Here is an 8866-nt window from a genome sequence, read left to right as displayed (position 1 = left end):
AGAACAGTACATTATCTCCCATAATGGGCTCAACCAATGTTGAACCAAGGTCCACCAAGCCTTGGCCACAGAACTCACGTTGGCCTTATGTAACGCCTTGATTTTACACCCAGATGTCACAGAATGCTTATGACCCCAAAGGACCACAAGCTAATCTGTGCCTGGTACCTGCTGTGAGCACTGAATAATAATATTGAAATAATGCAGAAGTTAGGATGAAATGCCATAAGGTCCATAATCTGGATACTGATAAATATAACAACTGATAATAACATCTGAAAACTGAATATTGTCTGAACTAGTCTAGTTTGAAAAATGTCTATCTGAACTATCTAAATGTGGAGTTGATGGGACAAGCCCCCAACTAACTCCAACTAATAAAATACTGAATCTACTGTGATACTGAAACAAAATAATATCTTTGAGAGAAGAGGACTCACTACCAAATCTGTTGTTGCTGACTGAATCTAGCTAAGCGCGATCAGGAACCTGAGCGTCCGAACCTATGATGTGAGACATCATAGTGCAAGAAATGAGTATGCAATCAGTACGTGGAATATATGTCTATGCTAGATGAGGTAAGGCTTAAATGCATGGGTTCATATACATGAACAGTAATTGATTGAGTGATATAAATATAACTGAATGAGAGTATATGGATAACTGAAGCTACTGTAAACACTGAGTATGCAATACTATGCATATACATATATACTGTATTTGAGATTTATTCTGAAACTGAGTACTGAGTTCTGATAACTGAGTAACTGATATCTGAGATTACTGATAAATGGTTTACTATTACTGACAATCCTGATTTTGTAGAATTGAACTGAGTTCTATACTGAAAACTAAAATTGAAACTGTGGGAGGTAATCATCTAACCGACATGCCCCTCTCTGAACTGACTGGGGTCCAACCTGTAACCTCAATTGGAAGGGTGTCAATACCGTACTACGGGTAAAAACACTGGCTATGTGGATCCACTGAAATGTCATCTCGAAGGACTAAGGATCCCCCATCTACTGGCAGGTTTCCTGATAAGAACGGCATTACCCTCAACTGGCAGGTAAACACCTTATCAACCCTCAACTGGCAGGTTGATATCTCAACCTACGCTAGCTATGTAGTTTTGGAATGCAAGGACTGCTACTAAGGATCACACCCTCAAATGACAGGTGAGCCCTCATCCTTGGGTTCGCTCGGTGCTGAATCCTACTCCTAACTGAATAACACTGATTATTAAACTAAACTAAACTGAACTGAGTTTCACTGAGTTTTATAACTGACTAAGTACTATTATTTGTGACCTTTACTGTGGTTATTCTGTAACTACTATGATCTTGGTAAACAACTAGATTTTTTGGGTATTAAATACCCCCAGGACTCAATAGCATCAATAGTAAAACATGGCACAATCTTGAAAGCATACTAGCTAGTTACTTAGTCATGATTCATTCATTGAGACATTTTGTCAAACACTTGCAAGGCGTGAACTTGTACATGAATGGGAACACATACAATCATGTCATGATTGCACTATTCAATTCACATAGGCATTCTGCAAACACTGGGGGAGCATGATTATTTCACATAATAATAAACATATATATAAATATCATGGCTACAACATTCAACTTGTAAATTCAAGGATTGAACATGAGAATCACATAATTCATCACACATGCTATCTTAATATCATGGAACTTGTAATTAATCATGGATTGAAACCCAAACAACATCATGAACATGCATACAATCTAATTCAAGCAAGGAAATCATAAATTCAAAAACTTGTATTCTTGAAAAAGGGTTCTTGGACTCCTTAGGTAGTAAGGTCCCATGGATGAACACCTAACATACCTTAGAAATTAACTTCTTAAAGATTCTTGGTAGTGTTCTTGATATTTGACCTTGATTAATGAAGGTTAGGGTTTTGCTATTTTGAGTGAGAACGATATTGATTTGGGGAAAATTGATGAATAATGAGTTAACTAGGTTATTAGGGGTTAATTAATGTGTTTAGGCTGATTAGGGCCGTGGAAAAAGACTATATTGCCCTGAAAGAAATGAAAATTTATGTCATTAGATTCCTGATTTTGGCCTTCACCATGACGCGGTGGCATCGCAATGAGCCACTAAAAGTTTTCTGAAGTTTGGTTAAAAAGGACAGTTGCGAAATTACCTTTTGGCGTGACGTGGAGGAATCATGTCGGGCTACTAAAAATTGATGATTCTGAGATAACACCTTTGCACGATGTGGTCTAATCGCGGTACCTCATTGGAAATTTGACAAACACCATTTTGCACTGCAGCGCGATGCGGCCTAATCACAGTGCTTCACTGAAAATGTCAATTGGGAATTGGAATTTCACTGCAATGCACTGGAATTGTGGTGTCTCACTGGAAACTGAAGAATACTATTTGGCCTGTCTCCGCGACGCGGTGGAAATCTGACTGAATTTCCTTCAAGATAGTAGATCTTAAACTAGAAAATTCCACCTAGACCGAAAGTTATACATAGGAATTCTTATGTATTGAGAGCTAAACTGAGCTAGGAAAATATAGGGTATTACAATATCTCCCCTTGGGAACATTCGTCCTCGAATAAGACTGATTAAGCTGAAAAGACAAATAGACTGCATTTATACAAACACTGAACCTGCACAATTGAAGCATGACTACATGGCTGAATTGATTCATGAATGCATGACTATTATGAGAATAATATGCAACGGTAACTGATACCAAGTTTGTAATTGTAACTGAGCATAGAACTGAGTAAATCTAAGAATGACTGTTACCTTAAGATGAGTCTGAGTTTGCAGAGCAGAGTTAAGGATACTTGATCCACATATCTACTTCTACTTCCCAAGTACCTCCCTCAACGGATTGGTTCCACCAAAGAAATTTGACCAAGGGAACTTTTTTGTTTCTTAGTCTGCTAATCTGACGATCGAGGATTTAGACTGGGACCTCTTCAAAAGAAACATCATTCTAAATATCTATGCCCTCTAAGGGGACTTCAACTGTTGGGTCACCAATGCATTTCTTTAGCAAGAAGATGTGGAATACTGGGTGCACTGAAGCTAAGTCTGAAGGCAACTCAAGCTCATAAGATACCATTCTAAAACGACTGAGAATTTTGTAATAACTGATATATCGGGAACTGAGCTTCCCCTTCTTGCCAAACCTCTTTAATCCCTTTATGGGAGAGATTTTTAGGTACATAAAATTGGTAATCTCAAACTCGAGATCCTTTCTCCTTACATCTGCATATGATTTCTATCGGCCTTAGGCTGCCCTAAGACTTTTTCTAATCAATTGAACTTTTTCTAAGACATCAAACACCAAGTCGAGCCCTATTACTATGGCCTCACCTACCTCAAACCAACCAATTGAAGATCTATATCTCCTACCATAAAAATCCTCAAATTGAGCCATCTGAATACTAGAATGATAGCTGTTATTATATGCGAATTCGATCAACGACAAGTGGTCATCCCAACTACCTTTAAAATTAATAACACATGCTCTTAACATATCTTCTAGGGTTTGAATGGTCCTTTCTACTTAACTATTTGTCTGAGGGTGAAAAGGGTACCAAGATCCTTTCGGAATGCTTTCCAAAAATAAGAGGTAAACTGGGTACCTCTATCTGAAATGATGGATACTAGGACTCCGTATAACCTTACCAACTCTCTGAGATAGAGCTTGACATAGTCCTCAACTGAATAAGAAGTATGGACTGGCAATAAATGGGCTAATATGGTCATCCTGTCTACAATGACCCAAATCGAATCATCCTGATGACGAGTACGAGGCAAACCTGTCACGAAATTCATGTTCACTATTTCTCACTTCCAAGTGGGAATACTAAACTCCTGCATAGACCCACTAGGCTTCTAAGTTCAATCTTAACCTGCTGACACGTAGAGAACTTAGCTACAAACTCTAAAATGTCTCTCTTTATCCCACTCTACCAATATATCTCCTGCAAGTCGCGGTACATCTTAGTGTCCCCTTGATGAATAGAGTAACGTGAACCATGCGCTTCTACAAGAATTCACTATCTCAACTCATTAATACACGAAACACATAATCTACCCTGGCAACATAATACACCATCTCCTCCTTGGGAGAAAATCCCCACTTTTTGATCTCTGACTGACTCTTTTAGCTTGACTAGACTAGGATCTCTATCTTGATTTTATTTCACTTTGAAAATCAAAAATGATTCCAAACTATTCTGCACCCACACACTACCCTCAGCTGAGTCTACTAAATGGACACCTAATCTGACAAGATGATGAACTTTCTGAATTAACTTCTTTTATCATCCTCAACGTGAGCAACACTACCCATGAAAAATCTACTTAGGGAATCCGCCACTATATTGGCCTTGTTCAGATGATACAAAAGACTTATGTCATAGTCTTTTAATAACTCTAACCATCTTTTTTGATGTAGATTCAAATCGTTCTGCGAAAATACATATTGTAAGCTTTTGTGATCTGTGAACACGTCAACATGCACCCCATATAAATAATGCATCCAAATCTTTAAGGCAAACACTACTGCCGCTAACTCAAGGTTGTGGGTAGGGTAATTCTTCTCTTGGGGCTTAAATTATCTAGAGGCATAGGCTATGACCTTACCTCTCTGCATTAGGACACAACCCAAACCTACTCTGGATGTATCACAGTACGCAACAAACCCTTCTGAACCATCTGGTAATGTCAAAATTGGGACTGTAGTGAGTCGAGTCTTCAACTCCTGAAAACTCTTCCCACAAGAATCTGACCACTGAAACTTGACTTTCTTCTGAGTCAATGTAGACATGGGGATGAAATAGATGAAAAACCTTCAATAAACCAACGGTAATAGCCAACTAAACCTAAGAAACTCTTGATATCTGACGGAGAAATGGGTTTAGGCTAGTTTCTCACTGCTGCGGTCTTTTGAGAATCAAATCTAATGCCATCACCAAAAATAATATGACCAAGAAATGTTACTGACCTTAGCCAAAATTTGGACTTACGAAATTTGGCAAAAACTAATGGGCTTTAAGAGTCTGTAATACTATTTTGAGGTGGTTTGCATAATTATTTTGGGTACGGGAGTAGACAAGAATGTCATCAATAAAGACTATGATGAATATGTCCAAGTACTACTTGAACACTTGGTTCCTCAAGTTCATAAAAGATGTTGGGGCATTAGTAAGAACAAATGACATGACTAGGAATTGAAGTGACCATACCGAGTTCTGAAAACTATTTTTGGAATGTCATATTCTCTGACTCTGAGCTGATGGTAGTCGGATCTGAGGTCTATCTTAGAAAAGTAACTGTCACCCCGAAGCTGGTCGAATAAGTCCTCGATTATAGAAAGTGGATATTTTTTTTGATTATGACTTTGTTCAAATAACAGTAGTCAATACATATTCTAAGAGAACTGTATTTCTAGTGCATGAATAGAACTGGTGCACCCCATGGGTAAATGCTGGGTCTAATGAATCCCTTATCTAGGAGATCTTTCAACTATTCTTTCAACTCTTTGAGTTAGCTGGAGCCATTCTGTATGGAAGAATAGAAATAGGCTATGTATATGGAAGAAGGTCTATTCTGAAGTCAATTTTCCTGTCGAGAGGAACTCTGGGAAGGTCTTCAGGAAACACATCTAGAAATTCCCTTACTACTGAAATTGACTCAAGATTTGGAGTCTCAAAATTATAGTCCTTAACTCAGACAAGATGATAAATACACCCCTTGGATATCATTTTTTTTTCTCTAAGGTACAAAACAAATCGACCCTTTAGCACTGTGGTACTACCCCTCCATTCAAGGACTGGTTTATTTAGAAACTGGAAATGAACTATTCTATTTCTGCAATCAACTGAAGCATAGCATTAGTGGAGCCAATCTATGCCGAGAATGACATCAACATTCATCATCTCTAACTCTACTAAGTCTGCTGAAGTGACTTTCTGAGATATCATAATCGGACAATTACTGTATACCCGTCGGGCTATAATAGACTAAACCACTGGGGCAGAGACTAAGAAAGGTTCTATTAAGATCTCTGGCCTGACTTTAAAGTTGATTGCTATGTAAGAAGTTACAAAAGACAGAGAAGCTTCTGGATCTAATAAGGCATAAATATGTAAATAGAATATCTATAACGTACCAGTGACCGCATCAGGAGAACTTTCCTGATCTTGTCTGAACTGAAGTGTATAAAGCCTATTTGGGCGTTGCCCACTGGTGGCACTAGAAGTGGCACCCTGCTAATTTGAGAAACCAGACTGTGGTAAGGGACGATTGTATTGGCCCTATAAATATGACTGAGGAAAATCTCTGATTCTATGGCCTGGCTTGCCATACTCGAAACATACATCACTGTAGCTCTTCAAACACCCTAATGGTTTCTGCCATATTTCTGGCAAAGAGGATTTGTTCGAGCACTGTTAATACTACCCTGAGACTTACAGACTGGCGCCTTATCTTTGTTATTATTTTTGAACTTAGGTGCTAAAGCACTGGCTGAGGACGGATCTGGAACTGAAGATTTTGGACGAAACTAGGAACGGTTACCGCCCTCTGGCTTAGGTTGAGTGAAATTAAAGCTACTTGTTCTAGCTCTCTTGTTTTCCCTCTCTCTCCTTATTCTTAGCCTCTTCTATCTTCTGAGCATGGACTATTAGCCTGGGTATGTCCATCTTCTTAATTAACATTATGGTCCTGCACATCTTGACCACACTCTCTACACCCCAGATACGAACTTGCTCATTCTGGACCTATTGTTTGCTACTACATGGGGAGCATACCTGGCCAATTGAGTAAACTTGAAGGAATAATATTTCCCACTCATGTTTCCTTGCCTGAGATTGATGAACTCCAACACGTTGGCTTTCCTCAACTCTAAGGGAAAAAATCTATCTAGAAAAGTAGTAGTAAACTCTTCCCACTCTACGGGCTCTACATCTATACCCCTATCTACCTTCCACAGCTTAAACCACATATGAGCTACATCTTGTAGCTAATAGGTAGCTAACTCAACACTCTCACCAAAAGTCACACCCATAATATCTGTGACTTTCTACACCTAATCAAGGAACTCCTGTGGATCCTCTTTAGACTTAGAACCCGAAAATCATGAAGGGTTCATTCTAGTGAAGTCCCAAATCTTGGCTGCAGTAGTATTGGCCTGAACAACAGCTGCTAGTTCATTCTGAGCTACTATAGAATGGGCTAAAGTGGTGAACGCAACTCTAAATTCTGCATGGGAGACATGCTCGTCTAGGGGATCTACCTGAATGGGCAGAGGTGCTGGCTGATTTTTATTCCTTTTTTCGTTAGCTTTTCTGGGAGGCATGTTCTATAAATAGAAGGAAGAGATGAATTAGAATGAGATTTTAACTTGAGCTCATACTCACTCACACGACATCAATACTGAAAGAAGGGAAACTTTCCTAAAAATATCTCATAGCCTATTGCCCATAAGTGTGGCACGCTTCACACCCATGCACAAGACTCTACTTGATGTAGTTTTCAGACTCCCTTGGACTCTGTTGAACCTTAGGCTCTCATAACAAGTTTGTAATGCCCCGAGTCTACACCCCGCACGTCACATGGTGCTTACGACCCTGAAGGACCACAAACTAACCCATGACTGGTACCTGCTCTAAGTATTGAATAATAATACTAAAATAATGACGAAGTTAGGCTGAAATGCCATAAAGTCTATAATCTGAATATTGATAAATATAGCAACTGATAATAATATCTGAAAACTAAATACTATCTGAACTAGTCTAGTATCAAAAGCCTCTAACTAAATTGTCTGAATATGGAGTTGATGGGACAAGCTCCTAACTAACTCTAACTAATAAAATACTGAATCTACTGTGATACTAAAATAAAAGAATATCCTCAATAGATGAGGACTCAATACCAAATTTGTTGTTGTTGACTAAATTTTGCTAAGCGCGATCAGGAACCTGAGCATTCAAACCTATGATATGAGATATCATAGCGCAAAAAACAAGCATGTAATCAATACGTGGAATGTACTGGTATGCTAGATGAGGTAAGGCTGAAATGCATGGGTTTATATGTATGAACAGTAACTAACTGAGTGATATGAATATAACTGAATGAGAGTACATGGATAACTGAAGCTACTGTAAACACTGAGTATGCAATACTGTGTATATGCACATATACTATATCTGAGATTTATACTAAAACTAAGTACTGAGTTCTAATAACTGAGTAACTGATATCTAAAATTACTGATAACTGGTTGACTATTACTAACAATCCTGATTCTATAAAACTAACGTAAATTCTATACTGAAACTAAAACTAAAACTGTCGGGGGTAATCATCTTACCGACATGCCCCTCTCTGAACTGATTGGGGTCCAACCAGTAACCTCAGTTGGAAGGGTGTCAGTATCGTTCTAGAGGTAAAAATATTGGGTATGTGGATCCACTGAAATGTCATCTCAAAAGACTAAGGGTCACCCTCTACTGGCAGGTTCCCTGACGAGAACGGTATTACCCTCAACTGGCAGGTAAACACCTTATCAACCCTCAACTGGCAGTTTGATATCTCAACCTACACTGGCTACCTAGTTCTAGAAACAAGCACTGCTACTAAGGATCACACCTTTTACTGACAGGTGAGCCCCTATCCTTGTGTTCGCTCGGTGCTGAATCCTACTCCCAACTGAATGATACTGATTATTAAACTAAACTGAACTGGACTGAGTTTTACTAAGTTTTGTAACTGACTGAGTACTACTGTTCATGACCTTATTGAGTATATTCTATAACTATTGTGATCTAGGTAAACAACTAGAT

The sequence above is a fragment of the Capsicum annuum genome, chromosome 1 (assembly GCF_002878395.1).
Source record: "Capsicum annuum cultivar UCD-10X-F1 chromosome 1, UCD10Xv1.1, whole genome shotgun sequence".
Lineage (NCBI taxonomy): Eukaryota > Viridiplantae > Streptophyta > Magnoliopsida > Solanales > Solanaceae > Capsicum > Capsicum annuum.
The sequence above is the reverse complement of the archived record's forward strand: the minus strand, read 5'-3'. Positions refer to the sequence as shown.